The sequence below is a fragment of the Macaca mulatta genome, chromosome 15 (genome assembly GCF_049350105.2).
Source record: "Macaca mulatta isolate MMU2019108-1 chromosome 15, T2T-MMU8v2.0, whole genome shotgun sequence".
NCBI classification, from domain to species: Eukaryota; Metazoa; Chordata; class Mammalia; order Primates; family Cercopithecidae; genus Macaca; species Macaca mulatta.
In genome coordinates, this window is record NC_133420.1 from 88,491,978 (window position 1) to 88,510,780 (window position 18,803).

The window sequence follows — 18,803 nt, forward strand, 5'->3', positions numbered from 1 at the left end:
AAGCCCCATCTCTACTAAAAATAGAAAAATTAGCAGGGTGTGGTGGTGCACATCTATAATCCCAGCTACTTGGGAGGCTGAGGTAGGAGAATTTCTTGAATCCGGAAGGCGGAGATTGCAGTGAGCCAAGATCGTGCCACTGCAATCCAACCCGGGCAACAGAGCTAGACTCTGTCTCAAAAACAAACAAACACAAAAAACCAAAAACGTACACACGCACACACACACACACACACACATTGACACAAACAGGAATGAAAACATAACATACAAAAACATGTAGAATGTAGCAAAAGCAGTACCAAGAGGGAAGTTTACAGTGATAAACACCCACATTTAAAAAGAATAAATGTCTCAAAATTTTAAAACTCTAACTTTACATCTCAAAGATCTAGAAAAAGAAGAATAAACTCTGCTCAAAGTTACCCCAAAAGAGGAAAAATACTGATTACTGATTAGAACAGAAATTTAAAAATAGAGGATAGAAAAGCCAAAAAATATCATAAGAGTTGATTTTCTGAAAACATAAAATTGACAAAATTTTAGCTAAACTAAGAAAATAAGAGAGAAGACTCATAGACTTAAATAAATAAAATCAGAAATCAAAGAGGAGACAATACAACTAATGCCACAGAAATAAAATGTATCATAAGAGACTACTATGAAATCACAAAGAAACTGGATAACCTAGAAGTAATGGATCAATTCTTAGAAACATACAAGCTGCCAAGACTGAATTACTAAAAACAATCTGAATAGATCTATAACTAATAAGGAGATTGAAACAGTAATCAAACACCTCTCCCCGAATAAAAAGCCTATAGAAAGACTACTTTACTAGTAAAGTCTACCAAACATCAAAAGAAGAATTAATACAACTCTTCCAACAAATTGAAGATAACACTTCCAAACTTCTTTTATGAAGCCAGCATTACCCTGATACCAAATTTAAACACAGACATCACAAGAAAAGAAAACTACAGGCTAATAAATCTGAAAATAAACTTGCAAAAATATTCAACAAAATAAAATTCCAGCAAATCAAAATCAACAGTGCATTAAAATGATCATACACCTTGACCAAGTGTGATTAATCTTCAGCATGCAGGGTTAGTTCTTCACATAAAAGAAAATTAATGTGACATACCATGTTAACAGAATGAAGAATAAAAATCATATGATCTTCTCAAAAAATGCAAACAATATACATAATTTCATGGTAAATTAAAAACTAGAGGGAAGTTACTTCAACACAGTAAAGGATGTATATGAAAATTTAACATCATTATCAATCATAAAAAACTGAATGTATTTCCTGCAAAATCAAGAGAAGAAAAAATGCCCATGCTTAGCAATTCTATCCAACTACCTGAACAATTATGTTAAAAAATTATTAAAATGCATCCACCTCAGAGAGGAAGAAGTAAAACTGTCTGTTTGTAGATGATGTAATCTTATGTATAGAAAGTCCTAAAGACTTAAAAGAAACCTGTTAAAACCAATAGAAATATTCAATGAAGTTGCAGAATACAAAATCAACATATAAAAATCAGTTGCATTTCTATACACTAACAATGAACTACCTAAAGAGGTGTTAGGAAAACAGTCCTATTTACAAAATCATCAAAAATAATAAAATAATTAGAAATAAACTTAATAAGGTGGTTATAATGGTTATTATTAGGTGTCAACTTGACTGGATTGAGGGCTGCCTAGTTGGCTGGTAAAGTATTGTCTCTGGGAGTGTCTGTGAGGATGTTGCCAGAGGACATTGACATTTGAGTCAGTGGACTGGGAGAGGAAGACCTACCCGCCATGTGGATGGACACCATCAGTTAACTGCCAGTGCAGCTGGAACAAAGCAGGAAGAAGACAAATTGAGCTTGCTTGCTCAGTCTTCTGGCTGTCTCTCTTCCCATACCAGACGCTTGCTTCTCCTTATGCCCTTGAACTTCAGACTCCAGGTTCTTCAGTCTTTGGACTCTGGGACTTGCATCAGTGGCCTCTCAGAGGCTCTTGGGCCTTCTGCCTCAGACTGAGAGCTCCACTGTCAGCTTCCCTGCTTTTGAGGCTTTTGGACTTCTACAGAGCCATGCTGCTAGCCTCTCTCTTTCCCCAGCTTGCAGGTGGCCTATTGTACTTCACTTTGTAATCATGTGAGTCAATTCTCCCTAATAAACTCCATTTTTTTTATATGTATATATATATATTTGTTTTTGGGTTTTTTTTTTTTTTTTCATGTATATTCTCCCTCTGAAGAATCCTGACTACTACAAGTTTTGGTACCAGGAGTGGTTCTAGAGGGACAGAATTTAAAGGCTTAACTTTTTAAATTAGTTTTGGGGTTTCTGAAATTGACTCTGTAGTCTGATTATATCTAAAAATGCTAAGGACTCTACTTATAATAGTATGGAGAGCATTGATAGTATTTGGCATGAATTGTTTAGAGAGTTGTGCATTAGATAGATCAAAAGATGGCCCACTGTGAGTGATCTGAAAATGCCTGATTTCCCTTGGTTTAATACAGAAGAAGGGACCTGAAGTCATAGGGAGACTGTAATGCCTAAGTCCTTTTGTCATTTTAAACTTACTCACTCCAACTTGGAAAGTCCAGAAGACATACCCTTCACCAATACCTTGTGAAATAGATCTGTGAGGGGAACACCAGCATCCTTAAAGAACTCTGTGATTGCTCTTCTCTGTATGCTACATCTTACAGTGGGAAGTGCACTCAGTTGAAAAACTTAAATGAAATGAGAATAATTGGATCCCAAGGTGGCAGGGACCAGGTGGAGGCACTCAGCTGTCAAAGGCAAGATGGATGTAGTTACTGAAATGGACAACAGAGACAAACCAACAATCAGAATAGTCTGATTCATGTAAAACTGTGGCAATGGCTAATTAATCACTGTGTTCCTAGAAGCGAAGTTGATAGGAAGCCTACTATGTTCTTATTTGAACTGTATAAGCAGGAACCTTCCAGGGCAACTGAACAAAAGTCTAATTTGAATTATAAAACCAGATTCTTATGACTCTTCAATCAATTTCCAGATTTGAGCCAGTTTACAGAACCAGGATGCCAGAACCAGAAGGCCTTGAATAAAGGAGAGGCCAGGTCTCCTTTAGGAAGGAATCCTTTATACTAACAACAATTTATACTGTTAACTTGTCCCCCATTCTTCCTCCAGCCTTTTATCAGGATAAATGTGCTTAGAGAATGGGAAATAATCAGACCTTTCAGGGACTACTGGACCTTGACTCTGAACTGGCATTGATAACAGGAGACCCAAAATGTCACTGTGGCCTTCCAGTTAGTATAGGGGCTTATGGAGTTGAGATAATTACAGGTGATTTATCTCTGGTCCAACTTACAGTGTGTCTCCAGATCCATGCTATGGTTATTTTCTCACTACCAGAATGAATAATTGGAATATACACACTTAGCATCTGGCAGAATGCCACATTTGTTCCTTGACCTGTGGGGTGAGAGCTATTATGGTGGGAAAGGACAAATGGAAGCCATTAGACCTGCCCCTACCTAAAAAAAAAATAGTAAATCTAAAGCAATATTGCAACCCTGGAGGGATTGCAGGTTAGTACCACCATGAAGGACTTGAAAGATGCAGGGATGATGATCCTCCACCACATCGCCATTTAATGCTTCTGTTTGGCTTGTGCAGAAGACAGATGGATCTTGGAGAATGACAATGGATTACTATAGGCTTAACCAAATGGTGACTGCAGTACCAGATGTGATTTCATTGTTTGAGCAAACTAGCACATCTCCTGGTACCTGGCATGCAGCTGTTGATCTGGCAAATGCCTTTTTCTACATACCTGTCCATAAGGCCCACCAGAAGCAATTTGCCTTCAGCTGGCAAGGCCAGAAATATACCTTCACTATCCTACCTCAGGGATATACCACTCTGTACTTCTTCGTGAGACCTTTTCATGTAGGCAGTGGGAAATAAATCAGACTAAAATTCAGACTCTTTTACCTAAGTGAAATTTCTAGGATCCAGTGGTATGGGGCTTGTCAAAATATTACTTCTAAGGTAAAGGATATAAGTTGTTGAATTTGGTCCCCCCTACAACCAAGAAAGGGGATCTATATATTAGTCTAGCAGATCTATGTATTAGTCCATTTTTATACTACTGGTAAAGACATGACTGAGACTGGACAATTTACAAAAGAAAGAGGTTTAATTGGATTTACAGTTCCACATGGATGGGGAAGGCTCATAATCATGGTGGAAAGCAAGGAGGAGCAAGTCCTGTCTTACATGGATGGCACCAGGCAAAGACAAAATGAGACAGACAGAAAAGCAGAAACCCTGATAAAACCATCACATCTCGTGAGACTTATTCACCACTATGAGAACAATAGGTGGGAAACCACTCCCATGATCCAATTATCTCCCACCAGGTCCCTCCCGTAACACGTGGGAATTATGGGAGTACAATTCAAGATGAGTTTTCCGTAGGAATACAGAGCCAAACCAAATCAGTCTATTTGAATTTTATTTTGCAGGCAATATATACCTCATTTGGATGTGGTACTCTGGTCTATTTATTGAGTGATACAAAAGGCTGTTAATTCATCTCCTTCTGTGATTCCTCAAGGATCTAGAAACAGAAATACCATTTGATCCAGAAATCCCATTACTGGGTATATACCCAAAGGATTATAAATCATTCTACTACAAAGACATATGCACACATATGTTTATTGTGGTAGTGTTCACAATAGCGAAGACTTGGAACCAACTCGAATGCCCATCAGTGATAGACTGGATAAAGAAAATGTGGCAAGTCTATACCATGGAATACTAGGCAGCCACAAAAAAAGATGAGTTCATGTCCCTTGCAGGGATGTGAATGAAGCTGGAAACTATAATTCTCAGCAAACTAACACAGTAACAGAAAACCAAACACCATATGTTCTCACTCATAAGTGGGAGTTGAACAATGAGAACACATGGACACAGGGAGGGGAACGTCACACACTGGGGCCTGGTGGGTGGGATAGCATTAGGAGAAATAGGTAATGTAGATGACGGGTTGATGAGTGCAACAAACCACCATGAAACGTGTATACCTATGTAACAAACCTGCACGTTCTGCACGTGTATCCTAGAACTTAAAGTATAATAAACAAATTAAAAAAAAAAAAAAAAAAGGCTGTTAGTCCCAGAACAGAAGAAGGCACTGCAACAGGTCCAGGCTACTCTGCCACTTGTGCCATATGACCCAGCAGATCCAATGGTACTTGAGGTGCCCAAACAGCAGATATGGAGGTTGTTTGGAGCCTTTGGTAGGGCCCTGTAAATGAGTCACAACAAAGGCCTTTAGGGTTTTGGAGCAAGCTCCTACCATCTTCTGCAGATAACTAGTCTTTTGAGAGACAGGTCATGACCTGCCACTGCCCTTGATAGAAAGTGACCATTTGACTACGAGTCATCAAGTTACCATGCAATCTGAACTTCATAGTAGGAACTGCGTGTTTCTGACCCATCTAGCCATAAAGTTGGATGTGCATAGTAGCATTCCATTATCAAATGGAAGTGGCGTACACATGATCAGTCTTGAGCAAGTCCTGAAGGCACAAGTAAGTTACATAAGGAAGTGGCCCAAATGCCCAGGGTCCCCACTCATGCCACCCTGCCTTATCTCTCCAAGCCTGCACCTATGACCTCATAGGGAGTTCCATATGAGGAGCTTGAAGTTTACAGGAAGAGAATACTAGGCCCTATTTTACAGATGGTTCTGCACGATACACAGGCACTACCCGAAAGTGGACAGCTGCAGCACTACCGGACCTTTCTGGGACATCCATGAAGGAGGGTGGTGAAGGGAAATCTTTCCAGTGAGCAGAACTTTGAACAATGCACCTGGTTGTGCACTTTGCTTGGAAAAAGAAATGGCCAGATGCGTGATTATATACTGATTCACGGGCTGTACCCAATTGTTTGGCTGGGTGACCAGAATCTTGAAAGGAACATGATTGGATACTTGGCAACAAATAAATTTGGTGAAGAGGTATGTAAATGAACCACTCTGAGTGGTCAAAAAAATGTGAAGCTCTTTGTGTGTCATGTTAATGCTCACAAAAGTGTGACTTCAGCAGAGGGGGATTATAATAATCAAGTGGATAGGATGACCTGTTCTGTAATCTGAACACCACATAGCCCCTTTACTCAGCCACCCCTGGGCTCATTAATAAAGTGGTCATGGTAGAAAGAATGGAGGCTATGAATGAGCTTAGCAACATGCACTGCAAATCACCAAGTCTGACCTGGCTACCACCACTGCTGAGTGCCCAGTCTAACAGTGGAGAGAAACACTGAGTCCTCAATATGGCACCATTTCTCAGGGTGATCAACCAGCTAGCTGATGGTAGGTTGATTACTTCGGATGATTTCCATCATGAAATGGGTAGCAGTTTGTCTGTACTGGAATAGACACTTACTTTCAATATGGGTTTGCTTTTCCTGAATGCAGTGCTTCTTCCAAGACCACCACACTTGAACTCACAGAATGCCTCATCTATCTCCATGGTATTACACACAGCATTGCTTCTAACCAAGGAATTTACTTCACAGACAAAGAAGTGTAGCAAAGGCTTGTGCTCATTGCATTCACTGGCCTTACCATGTTGCCCATCATCCTGAAGCAGCTGCATTAAGGGAAAAGTGCAATGGCCTTTTGAAATCACGATTACAGTGCCAACTAGGTGATAATTCTTTGTAGGGCAGCAGCAAAGTTCTTCAGAAGGGTATATATGCTATGAATCAGCATCCAATATATGGTACTACTTCTCTCATAGTCAGGATTAATGGGTCAAGAAATCAAGACATAGAAATGGAAGTGGTACCACTCATTATCCAAAGTGACCCATTGGCAAAATTTTTGCTTCCTGTTCTCATGACATTATGGCTGGCCTAGAAGACTTAGTTCCAGAGGGAGAAATGCTGTCAATAGGAGACACAACAATGATTCCATTGAACTGAAAGTTAAGAATGCCACCTTGCCAGTTGGGTCTCCACCTGCCACTAAGTCAACAGGCTAAGAAGGGAGTTTTGGTGTTGGCTGAGGCGATCGACTTGGATTATCAACATAAAATCAGACTACTACTCCACAATGGAGGTAAGGAAGAGTATATCTGGAATATAGGAGATCCTGTAGAGCATCTCTTAGAACTACACTTCCCAGTAATTAAGGTCAGTGGGAAACTATAACAACCAGTCTAAGCAGGACTAAAAATGGCCCAGACCCTTCAGAAATGAAAGTTTGGGTCACTTCACCAAATAAGAAACCACAACCACCCGAGGTGCTTCCTGAAAGCAAAGAGAATACAGGATGAGTAATAGAAGAAGGTAGCTGTCAATACCAGTGAGGACCACATGACCTGTAACAGAAATGAGGACTGTTATTGCCATGATTATTTCCTCTTTATTTTGCTAAGAATATGATTGTACATACATACATCTGTATTATGCAATCATCTTTGTTTTATTTCCTTTCTCATTCCCTTATCATGTAACATAAGATGTATTGACTTCATATCAGCATTTAAGTGTTACTAATTTTATGTACACTTGTTATGTTAAAGATTAGTGGATTTTCAGTTGTACAAATGGTAGTTTTATTATGTTAGATGAAATTACAAAATTGTTATTGTCTTTATTTGGAGAGTAAGTATAATTTAAGCAGGTGTTTTAGATTCAAAGTTGACAGGCAGTGAAGTTGTGCTGGTTAATGTTAAGTGTCAACTTGAATGGATTGAGGGATGGCTAGATGGCTGCTAAATATTGTTTCTGGGAGTGTCTGTGAGAGTGTTTCCAGAAATTGATATTTGAGTCAGTGGCCTGGGAGAGGAAGACTCACCCTTAGTGTGGATGGACATAATCCAGTTCACTGCTAGTACATTTGAAACAAAGCAGGAAGAACAAGAGGGAATAAAATTACTTGCTGAGTTGTCTGGCTCTCTCTCTTCCCATCCCAGACACTTGCTTCATCTCCTCATGCCCTTGAACTTCAGACCCCAGGTTCTTCAGCCTTTGGACTCTGGAACTTGCACTCGTGGCTTCTCAGGGGCTCTTGGACCTTCTGCCTCAGACTGAGAGCTGCAATGTCAGCTTCCCTGGTTTTGAAGCTTTGGGAGTTGGACTCAGCCACACTACTAGCTTCTCTCTTTCCCCAGCTTGTAGATGGCCTATTGTAGGACTTTTCTTTGTAACTGCATGAGCCAATTCTCCTTAGTTGACTCCCTTTTGTATATACATATATTCTATTAGTGCTGTTCTTCCGAAGAACCCTAATATAGAATTGAAAGACTTGCACCCTGAAAAGTACAAAACATTGATGACAGAAACTAAAGAAGACAGAAACGAATGGAAACACATCCCATGTTCATTAATTGGAAGACAAAACATTGACAAAATGTTCATACTATCCAATGGCAATTTATAAATTGCAATCCTCATCACAATCCCAATGGAATTTTTAACAGAAATTAAAAACACAATTCTAAAGTTTATCTGGAATCACAAAGGACCCAAAGTAGCCAAAACACTATTGAAAAAGAACCAAACTACGGAGACATCACACTTCCTGATTTATAAGACCTGCTATATGGCGGAACTGAAAGAAGAGTAACACAGACTGAAAGAAGAGTAACACAAACAGCACTGAAACATGCCCCCACTTGCCACACTGCTGGAAACGAGAATAAGAGAAGACCTACAATTACTAAAACAGTATCGTACTGGCATCAAAACAGACATATAGACTAATAGAAGCAAATAGAGTGTGCAGAAATAAATCCATGAGTATGGACAACTGTTCTTTGATAAAATGCCAAGAATACATGTCAGAAAGTGATTAGACTTTTCAACAACAATCTTGGAAAAACCAGATAGTCATGAAAAAAATGAAATTGAATTTTTATCTTATACAATGCACAAATACGAACTCAAAATGGACTAAAGACTTGAATGTATGACCTAAAACTGCAAAACTCCTAGAAGAAATCATAGAGAAATTACTCATTACATTCTTCTTTGCAATAAATTCATAAATAGGGCACAAAAGGACAGGCAACAAAAGTGAAAATACACCAGCGGGGATACATCAAACTTAAAAAGCTTCTTCACAGCAAAGGAAATAATCAACAAAATGAAAAGCGAACCTATAGATTGGTAGAACAATTTTAGAAATCATATATCTGACTGGGGGCTAATTTCCAAAATGTCTGAGAAACTCAAACAACAAAACAACAACAAGAGAAAACTAATAACTCTATTAAAATGGGTTAAGAACTGAAATAGACATTTTCCCCCAAAAAGAACATACATATGGGAGATAAACGTCCAAAAAGATACTAAATGTCACTAATGATTAAAGAAATACAAATTAAAATCACAATATCACATCACATATTGTAGGATGCCTATTATTTAAAAACAAAACAAAAACAAAAAAACGAGTGTTGGCAAGAATGTGCAGATATTGGAACCTTTTACATTGTTAGCAGAAACACAAAATGACACAGCTGCTGTGGAGAACAGTATAGAGGTTCTTCAGAGAACTAAAAATAATGCTACCACATTTTGAAGCTCTCTCATTTCTGGGTATTTACCCAAAAGAATAGAAATCAGGGTTTGAGGATATATTAGCATTTTTATGTTGATGGCAACACTATTGACAATAGCCAAGATGTGAAAACAACCTAAATGACCAATGATTAATGAGTGCATAAAGAAAATGTATATACATCCCATAGACTATTGTTAAGCTTTAAAAAAAGAAAATACTGCAAATTGCAACAGTGTAAATGAACCAAGAAGACATTACACTAGGGGAAATCAGCCAGTAACAGTACATATACTGTATGATTTTACTTCTGTGACATACCTAAAATAGTCAAAATCATTGAATCTGGAAGAAGAGGGAAACTGAGTTGCCAATCAAAGTATATACAGTTTCAGTTATGCTAGATAATTTTTAGATATCTGCTGTTTAACACTGTTGCTCTAATTGACAATACTGTATTGTGCACTCAAAAGTCTGTTAAGAGGGTAGATCTCATGTAAAGTGCCCTCATTATAAGAAAATATAAATAAAGAGAAAGAGAGAGAAAAAATACTTCCACGGTTCCTGGGTGCATGTTTCAGTGCTGTTTCTGTTACCGTTCTTTCAGTTCTACATGTATTCTAGTGTATGTCAACAGAAGTTTTTTTTTGGTTGTTCCTTTCACTTACAATTGGAATTTAGGAATTTTAGTGTACAGTAAATTGTTTTACTAATTCCCATCATGATTTTATAAATTTCTTACCAATATAAAGTGGCATAATATTGTGGTTTCTTTGGTTTTCATAGCATTCTTTTTCATATCATTTAATCACTGATAACTAAAACTGCTGAGTATTTTTTCCTATGCTGTTGGCTACTCAAGTTTCCTCTTTTGTGTCATGCTTTTGTCATGAGACCCTTAGGGTGTCGCTTTCCCAGCTGGAATCCTCTGTGGCCAGCGGCACGTCTGCCTGAGTTTTTGCTTGGGCCTACTGGGCTCATTATGCCCACTTGGTCTGGCAGGCTATGCTCGGCTCACACTGCCATCCCGTATTCCACGCCTGCCAATGGTGAACCAGGTGTGGAGTGGAGCAAGTGTGGGGTCTGGCCACTCCACGCAGCTAGGCATGCCAGCTGCTGCTGTCGGTGGGAGGGGGGCAGCTCCAGGCACTAGCACAGGCTCTGACTCCATGCAAAGCTGCAGCTGGATCAGATGTACCACAAGCAGCTTCCACTGCAGGCACCCATGTCCGAATGAGGGGAATATGGTGGCACTTGGAAACTAGGATATGCAGAGCCCCAAAGAAGGTGTCACAGCCCTGGCTTGGGGAGCCCCTACTTCTGGGCTCCCCAAAGGACTATAGCTCTTCTCTTATTCTCATTTCCTGCAGTGTGGCAAGTGGGTGCATGTTTTAGTGCTGTTTGTGTTACTGTTCTTTCAGTTCTGTCATACAGCAGGTCCCAAGTTCTTGTTCCAAGTCCAGGAAGAATGAGGTGTGCAGGTAACTGGAGGGTGAGCAAGGCGGAGAGGAGCTTTTTTGGGTGACAGAACAACTCATACCCAGAGTGCGTAGCTCCTTTTCACAAGCAGGTTGTCCGAACAATTCAAGGAAACCCAAGTTGGTAGCTCCTTCCTGCAGCTGGTAGTTCCAACATCTGTCTAAGTCTAGCTGAAGCTAGGGATTGTATGGGCTCAGAGGGGAGGACATACTGCTGATTGGTCCATAAGTGGCCATGGGCAGGCCCAGAAAAATCCCCATAACTTCTCATTCTGGGCCACAGCCTCCACTCAGAACTGGCAGCCTGGCCCCCAGGCTTCAGACCATTCTTAGCTTGAAGGTGGAGTTTCACCTGAAACCTACCCCTTTCTGTCCAGGATTCTGTCTGCCCCTTGCCACCATCAACATGCTGTCTATGGTACCCAGGCAGTTTGTGCTGAGGGGTGCCTATAGGCCTGCACCAAGCCACCCTCAGACCCCCTTCAGCCTCCCTCCCATGCTCATAGGCACCCAAAATCCAGGGGGAGCTGACGCATTAGGGGCTGGCATGTCAGCACTGCCCTGAATGCATGCACACCTGGCCTGGTCACAATGGCACCTGGACTCAGCCATAACCTTGTTCTGCCCTGGAGTGGGTGCTGGGAGATGGAGAGCCAGGGAGCAGGAGCAGAGAGTTTCAAGCCTGTGGGGCAAGGGTCTTCCCAGGCCCCCAAAAGCACCAGTATACAGGGATCTGGAGCCACAGCTGGGTGGCTGTGGCTGAGCATGGGAGCATGGGTGCCTGCCCCACCAACTCAATATGGGGCGGGGCTCTTGCCTGTTCATGGCTCTCTGACCAAGAACATCCCTGGGGAGAATGCAGCCCTGGTCGTCCCTCTCCTGCTGAAGCTCATATCCTTGCAGCAGCTGCTCCAGATAAGCCATTGCTGCCATCACTTTCATATGTTTTGCCCATTTTATTTACCTTTTCTTTATCAAATTGTAAATTTTGTGAATTCTGTATGTTAAACATCTGTCAATTTTCTGTGTGGCAACACTGTCTTCCGATCTTGGCTGGTCTTTAACATCATCTATGACATCCCATGTTCTGTGAAAATTAATTTTAATGAATCACATCTATTATCATGCTTTTTATTTACCTGAAGTGAAAACAACCTCTCATATTTTTCCTCAGTTTCTGTCTTTTTTATATACAGAAGTTGCACTTTAGTAGAGTCTGAAGTAGAGATCTGTTGTCATTTTGTAATATTGAGATTTGATTATCCAAATGCCATTTCTTAAATAGTTTATTATTACCCATTAATTTGTAATGTTGCCCATGTAATGCAGTAAGTTAGTTTATAGGCTTTGTCTTATTTCTGCCTCTCCACCCTTTCCATAGTTTTATGGGTGTATATTTCAAATCACACTATAGTTTTATGCTTCATGTTGATATGTTATGTAATCCCCTTATATCTATCTATTTGTATTTCTTTATTAAGTTTTTAATTTCCATATGAGTTTTAGAATAATTGCTTAGTGCCTCAAAGATCATTTTGGGTTATTAATTAAATTTGCAATAAATTTATTGAATAATTTGAGGAAAGCTGGCATCATTAAAAAATTGAATCTTCTCTTTCATCAATGTGTCTCAATATTCCATTTATTCAGGTTTATTTTTAAGTTACATTTTTTAATAATATTTTACAATGACTTTATAAAGCTCCTATGCATATTTATTAAATGTACTTCATATAGGTTTCTATGTTATTAGAAATGTTATTTTTTTTGGTGCCTTCCATTTTCTAATTGGTCATTCATGAAGAATACCAGTGGTTTTAATTTTATACACTGGCAAACAAATATACAACCCTAATGAATTAACTAATTCATTCTCACAGTTTATGAAATCCCTTGGATTTGTCATGCAAATAACTATAGTGTTTGCAAATGAGAGATAAAATATGTGTTTTTCTTCATAATTTATCTACCTATTCCTTTTTATAATTGATGTTGCACCTAGAACTTCAAGTAAAATATTAAATAAATAGAGGTTATAATAGTTACCTTTGTCCTTAAAGGAAATATTTTTAAAATATCAACCTAGACTATATTTTCTGTGAGATTTCTGTCATGTATCTTTACCACATTAAATAAGTTATCTTCTGTTTTTAATTTACTAAGCAGATTTTCATTGTGAATGTGTATTATATTCTAATACATAATTTTTCTGCATCTGTTAGGATGATTATTTGGACTTTCATTTTATTAGTATGTTGAGATACATTGATAGATTTTATTAAAATGTTGAAACGTTCCTGAAGTTCTATAATAATGTATACCTGGTCAGTAGATATTACCTTTTTAATACATGGCCAAATTAAGTTTGTCAATGTTTTCTTTAGAATTTTTTATCTGCATTCACCAACAAAATTAATACAGAATTTTCTATTCTTATTCTTGTTTGAAAAGTTGTATCAGCTCTACAAAATAGATTTTGTAGCTATACCTTTTTACCTCTTTGAAATATTTTATGCAAAATGAGGATTATTTGTTAGTTATACGTTTGCAAATGTTTTTCATATAAAACTACCTGGGCCTTGTTGCATGTATTGGTGATTCTACAAACAACATTTTCTCAGCTCACTTGATCTGTAGCTGGGTTTTACAATATTCCAGCTTATTCTATCTTTTTTCCTGTTTTCAAGGTCATAGATGTTTTCTTATCTCATATACAGGCCCAGAGAAGAGCATGGGGGTAATTATCCTTTAACCAGTGAGGTAGAAAGTAGAGGCTTAAATGTTTCAGCCTCCTTATCTACATCCATAGAGTTTATTCAGAGATGTACTTTACAGGGTAACATAGAAGACCCCGAGTAGGATTTAGATCCAGTTGTCCATAGGAGGGATATCTTAGTAATAAATTTTATATTTTTCTTCACTTTTCCCTGTCACTCTCCTACTTCCCTCATCTCTACTTCCAAAGATCACCTTCCAGATAAACTACCATTTATAAATTCTTGTCTAATGCTTTGTTTTTAGGATCTGCCCACTAGTACATGCAGTTGTGGAAAAGGTGTTAGAAGGCAACCCTCGGGATGGGATTTAGAACTAGATCATGCACTGATCAAATGGCCACAAAAACCCCATTACTAGCAGTACATGGGTACTATAAAACAACAAATTTTTGTTGTTTTATACAACAACAATTCCCGGGATGCCATGAAACAACAATTAATAATCTGTCCCACTATTTTGGATTAGGAGATGTGAAAGAATAGAAGAAATGGACTTGTGTGAAGCTCTGCAGCATTTGAAGGCAATGGGAAGATGATAATATAAAGAATGTCAGTGGTTCAGATTTGCTAATGGCTATTAAAATGGTTAAAAACCTTCTTTAACACAAGCTAAGAGGTACAAGTTAGCCATTCCCATATTATGTGCATGCTGTGAAGATGTGAAGGACTGCAGGACTGCAGGACAGTGTTTTAAAGAGATCTTCATCTTCTGCAGCTACAGTGAAGACTGTGTTGATAATCTAGCCAAGAATTTAATTTGAAAGGTGGCAAAATTACAAAGGAAGCTAAATTTATTGCCTTGATAGGATTCCTATTTCAGAAAATCATGACTTGATGGGGAAGAATGTAAACCCTGAAAACAGGGATGGGATCATTTGGGTGCATATGCCTGAAAACGGATTCTGCTGAACAGTACTTGGATTACTAGTGGAAGTAATCTCACTTTTCCTAGAGGGGAGATATCTCTGCCTGGAGACTATGCAAAAAAATCACATATGGAGATTTCTTTTGGAAATAATGCTTTTTCTCCAAAATGTCCCCTCCTGACTTCTCACATTGCCTCTAGATAATAAGCAATATTAGCTTTCTGCATAGTCTGAATGGGGCACACATGGAAAAAAAAGAGATGTAGCAGCTAGTTAATAAGTAATAGCAGAAACAGTGAAATATGGGTAAGTTTGGATTTTGAGAATATTGAAATGGAGGATGTGGGTAGAATATGAGCCTGGATAGCGAAGAATTATTAACATGAGATAAATCTCATCTTGTGCCTTAGAATTTAATGCCCTGCCAAATAAATCAGGAGCCAATTCTAAAACTTTGCTTGGGTTGCTCTTTAAAGTTTGAACATGATGACAGAGTACAGTAACTAAATAGACATGTCGGATTGTACTTACGGTGTATTGAAGAATGGGTCAGAAGGCACACAAATATAAACATATTTATCATGTATGACCAGATAATCTGTCAGATTGTCCTGCGAAGAGACAAGAAAGCCTTCTCTTCACTAAGGAAAATGTTTATGGGGGCATCAGCATTCTTGAGTAGCTCCATGGTGACTGTTTTCAGAGTCCAGGATTGACAAGAGATTTTTGCATGGAACTAGGACCCTTAGATCAATGGAGATTATAAAATTCTGGCCTCTTGAGGGCTAGGGGGCAGCAATTATCAATCAGCCTCAAGGTATATTTAATTACCATTATAGACAGCAACAGTAAATAGGTAACTGTTGGACATGTGACCTGCCAGAACCTATGAAGTTGAGCAGAGACCATGATGTTCTTAGGGAAACATTGGATGTGCAATCAACAATGATACGTTTTTTTTTTTTTTTTTTTTTTAATTTATTTATTATTATTATACTTTAAGTTGTAGGGTACATGTGCATAACGTGCAGGTTTGTTACATATGTATACTTGTGCCATGTTGCTGTGCTGCACCCATCAACTCGTCATTTACATCAGGTATAACTCCCAATGCAATCCCTCCCCCCTCCCCCCTCCCCATGATAGGCCCCGGTGTGTGATGTTCCCCTTCCTGAGTCCGAGTGATCTCATTGTTCAGTTCCCACCTATGAGTGAGAACATGCGGTGTTTGGTTTTCTGTTCTTGTGATAGTTTGCTAAGAATGATGGATTCCAGCTGCATCCAAGTCCCTACAAAGGACTCAAACTCATCCTTTTTTATGGCTGCATAGTATTCCATGGTGTATATGTGCCACATTTTCTTAATCCAATCTGTCACTGATGGACATTTGGGTTGATTCCAAGTCTTTGCTATTGTGAATAGTGCTGCAATAAACATACGTGTGCATGTGTCTTTATAGCAGCATAACTTGTAATCCTTTGGGTATATACCCAGTAATGGGATGGCTGGGTCATATGGTACATCTAGTTCTAGATCCTTGAGGAATCGCCATACTGTTTTCCATAATGGTTGAACTAGTTTACAATCCCACCAACAGTGTAAAAGTGTTCCTATTTCTCCACATCCTCTCCAGCACCTGTTGTTTCCTGACTTTTTAATGATTGCCATTCTAACTGGTGTGAGATGGTATCTCATGGTGGTTTTGATTTGCATTTCTCTGATGGCCAGTGATGATGAGCATTTTTTCATGTGTCTGTTGGCTGTATGAATGTCTTCTTTTGAGAAATGTCTGTTCATGTCCTTTGCCCACTTTTTGATGGGGTTGTTTGGTTTTTTTCTTGTAAATTTGTTTGAGTTCTTTGTAGGTTCTGGATATTAGCCCTTTGTCAGATGAGTAGATTGCAAAAATTTTCTCCCATTCTGTAGGTTGCCTGTTCACTCTGATGGTAGTGTCTTTTGCTGTGCAGAAGCTCTTTAGTTTAATTAGATCCCATTTGTCAATTTTGGCTTTTGCTGCTGTGGCTTTTGGTGTTTTAGACATGAAATCTTTGCCCATGCCTATGTCCTGAATGGTACTACCTAGGTTTTCCTCTAGGATTTTTATGGTATTAGGTCTAACATTTAAGTCTCTAATCCATCTTGAATTAATTTTCGTATAAGGAGTAAGGAAAGGATCCAGTTTCAGCTTTCTACTTATGGCTAGCCAATTTTCCCAGCACCATTTATTAAATAGGGAATCCTTTCCCCATTTCTTGTTTCTCTCAGGTTTGTCAAAGATCAAATGGCTGTAGATGTGTGGTATTATTTCTGAGGACTCTGTTCTGTTCCATTGGTCTATATCTCTGTTTTGGTACCAGTACCATGCTGTTTTGGTTACTGTAGCCTTGTAGTATAGTTTGAAGTCAGGTAGCGTGATGCCTCCAGCTTTGTTCTTTTGGCTTAGGATTGTCTTGGAGATGCGGGCTCTTTTTTGGTTCCATATGAACTTTAAAGCAGTTTTTTCCAATTCTGTGAAGAAACTCATTGGTAGCTTGATGGGGATGGCATTGAATCTATAAATTACCTTGGGCAGTATGGCCATTTTCACAATATTGATTCTTCCTATCCATGAGCATGGTATGTTCTTCCATTTGTTTGTGTCCTCTTTGATTTCACTGAGCAGTGGTTTGTAGTTCTCCTTGAAGAGGTCCTTTACATCCCTTGTAAGTTGGATTCCTAGGTATTTGATTCTCTTTGAAGCAATTGTGAATGGAAGTTCATTCCTGGTTTGGCTCTCTGTTTGTCTGTTACTGGTGTATAAGAATGCTTGTGATTTTTGCACATTAATTTTGTATCCTGAGACTTTGCTGAAGTTGCTTATCAGCTTAAGGAGATTTTGGGCTGAGACAATGGGGTTTTCTAAATATACAATCATGTCATCTGCAAACAGGGACAATTTGACTTCTTCTTTTCCTAACTGAATACCCTTGATTTCTTTCTCTTGCCTGATTGCCCTAGCCAGAACTTCCAACACTATGTTGAATAGGAGTGGTGAGAGAGGGCATCCCTGTCTTGTGCCAGTTTTCAAAGGGAATTTTTCCAGTTTTTGCCCGTTCAGTATGATATTGGCTGTGGGTTTGTCATAAATAGCTCTTATTATTTTGAGGTACGTTCCATCAATACCGAATTTATTGAGCGTTTTTAGCATGAAGGGCTGTTGAATTTTGTCAAAAGCCTTTTCTGCATCAATTGAGATAATCATGTGGTTCTTGTCTTTGGTTCTGTTTATATGCTGGATTATGTTTATTGATTTGCGAATGTTGAACCAGCCTTGCATCCCAGGGATGAAGCCCACTTGATCATGGTGGATAAGCTTTTTGATGTGTTGCTGAATCCGGTTTGCCAGTATTTTATTGAGGATTTTTGCATCAATGATACGTTTTGACCTACATGACCAGCAAAAAGAAAAATCAAGGGCTTGTGGACAAAGGCTTATATCTGTTGCCACAGTAACAAAGCAGCAGCTTTTAACCCCTTTGTATGCCTGTGAGTTTCATAATTCATTGATTATGTATGCTAATATGTCTTTTAAAAGTCTTGGACTATCACTAAAAATATATAAAATAAATATTCCTTGAACTCTTTCCCAAAGGGACCTGTAGTCATTTATGAGAATAAAAGAAAATCAGTGAAAAGAAAAGACTGAGATAATTTGAAGGTTGTTAGAATCATGGTTTAAACTATTACTTATGTCATGGGCTTTAAAATATCATTATGACTAGTTTATTAGGGTGGGGTATTATGGAATACAGGATATAGATGGAGTCCTGACTCACATCCATCTTACAGTGAGCCAAAAGCATCTATGCACATACCTTATGGTATTTTCTCTGATCCCTGACTGCATAATTGGAATGGTTATAGATAAATGGTGACGGAACCCTCACGTTTGGTTCTCTGACCTATGAAAGAATGTCCATTATTGTAGGAAGTGTAAAATGAAAGTCCTTGAACCAGCTTCACCAACTCCTCATCCACCTACACACACACACACACACACTAGTCAGGAGACTTTGTCAGAAGCAATATCACATTTTTGGTAAAATTGT